We start from the raw sequence: 2305 nt of genomic DNA, 5'->3' as shown, positions 1-2305 counted from the left end.
CAAAGAAACTGATATGAAGGCAATAAAGCATTTTGTAACCCACTCCATTATTGTAACAAGTACTTCAGTTCTTATCATGTGACCCATATTAAACCTGAACAATGATATCTATTAGCTAACAGAAGATATGCCTTTGAAATAACTTTCTTAGCTCAATTTTTGCTTAGTATAAAAAAGATATTTCCAAAGTCTGAGCTTCTAACACGGGGGTGGGGGGAGGGGACCCACAAAGAATCCCTGTAAGACGTATAAAAGAAACCAAATGTAAAAACAAAATTCAGTTATTTTTTCTCCTGATCTGATTAGGGTATTGCATTAGCAATTACAACGTCCAATACCAGCGTGGTTGCCCTATCAAACCATTCTGCAGGCTTACTCTTCAGTCCAACTGTATTTTATTAATGAGGCAAACAGCTGTTTGGGGATCAGGTGTCATGAAGTTAAGATGGCAGGTTGCATACACTCCTTTTAACCAATGGGGTTTTTTTTTAAATTACATTCTAGCTCTATTATCAAGCTTTATAATGCCTGACACACCATTGCATGGCAAACTGGACAGTGAAATAAGTCTACATACATTAAGTGCCAGTCATTACAACTCTGGATCCTGTGCCACACTTATGAATTTCTGACATAAGCATACACTGACCTTGGGCACTCGACAACTCTAACTTACGCTGGACTTGTCCAGTAGAACAAAAGCAAAGATGTGGACCGCTGCTACTGTATTGATCCCCAAAGGCTGGAAGAGCATGGCCAAGATCTCAGAATTAAGACAAACTAATGAAAGGACAAAGAAGATATTTAATAGCGTAGAGTGTGTTTGGATGCAGGCTCTGGGCCCTTTGGAGCACCAGTCTTTTAAAAGGCTTTTATTACAGAAAGGCCAACAAAAACTGAGTGAGTTATTTTTGCCCTGTTAAAGAAAAAAGTTTTAGGTTTAACCCCATAAAACTAACCCAAGAAAACCAGTACACCTTGTCATAAGTAATGAGAATAACCTACCTATCAGTTCTACCCTCCAGTGCCATTCCTTTGAAAAAGAGACATCCATAGGAAACCCGTAGTAGGAAAAAATGCTTGCTTTGGCAAGAGGGTCATTTTAAATGCCTCCCTTCCAAAATATATGTTTCTCTTCCCACTGCATATGCTAATACGTTACCAAGTCTGTTTATCTTTGTGTTTTTATAACATCAAATTGTTCCGTTCAGATCTATTTCAGCGTGTAACTACTGCACAGAGAAGAACATTGTGTTAAGTCCCAAAGTAATTTATGGTTAAAAACTAAACTAATCCTGAACACAATGTATTAATAAGAATATGCTACAGAACCAGCCAGGAGGGACTGCATTTTATACCTTTTGTTTCAGCTTAAAATTAAAAATATAAATCTCATTTTGGGCCGGCTTCTATCCTTTGTCCCGTAGCTTTAAGGAAAATATTACAGCAAATGATCCCCACAAAGATAGTAAAAAATAGGATCTTGAGCCTCACTTGCTCTGAATATGCTAAAAAGTATGGACAGCCTTTTTGTAAAGATATTTGACCACCTGTTTTTTCCCTTCTCAACCTCCCCTGATGTTAAGACACTTCACCAATCTCTCTTTTCTTTTTTTTATTTGAAACCAGCCAAACTGTGAACCCCAAGATAAAGGAACCAGCTATCTACAAGTCACAATGCTCTAGGATTTTCATCAGTCCACAATAAATCAATATGTATCCTCATATTTTTTGTCTAATAAAACATGAATTTTAAGTGTTTTTCCTCAAAAAGAGCACAAGATGTGCTGCATTTAAAAAACCAAAGTGTTACAAGCAAAGCATCTCCTCGAACCTGCTGGAGCACTGGCTCAGAGAGTATGTGAAGCAGGTCACATCAGGTGCAGGCTCTCAATGCTCCCCACCTGTGCCTCAACGGAGGCTAAGTATCTCGAAGTAACTCTTGAAAGAACAAGGTGTTCTTAGCACACAGAATTAAACACCTCAGTCTGTTGTCACAGGCTCAAATCTATAGTCGTGATAGCACTTTTATGGGGAAAACTATTTTGACCGGGGGGAAGAGATGGGAAAAAATGGCTTATGGGATGCCTGACAGGTGCTGAGGGTGTATGGATGCATATGCATGAATCCAACCGTACTCAGAGGAAATTACAGATATATCAGGAAAAACTGGACGGTCACAACAGAAGATTTTCATAGATTTCATAGACATTAGGGCTGGAAGGGACCTCAGGAGATCATCGAGTCCAGCCCCCTGCCCAAAGGGCAGGAAGTCAGCTGGGGTCATAGGATCCCAGCAAGATAA

The sequence above is a fragment of the Crocodylus porosus genome, unplaced genomic scaffold, assembly GCF_001723895.1.
Source record: "Crocodylus porosus isolate Cpor-Errol unplaced genomic scaffold, CroPor_comp1, whole genome shotgun sequence".
Classification (NCBI taxonomy): domain Eukaryota; kingdom Metazoa; phylum Chordata; order Crocodylia; family Crocodylidae; genus Crocodylus; species Crocodylus porosus.
The sequence above is the reverse complement of the archived record's forward strand: the minus strand, read 5'-3'. Positions refer to the sequence as shown.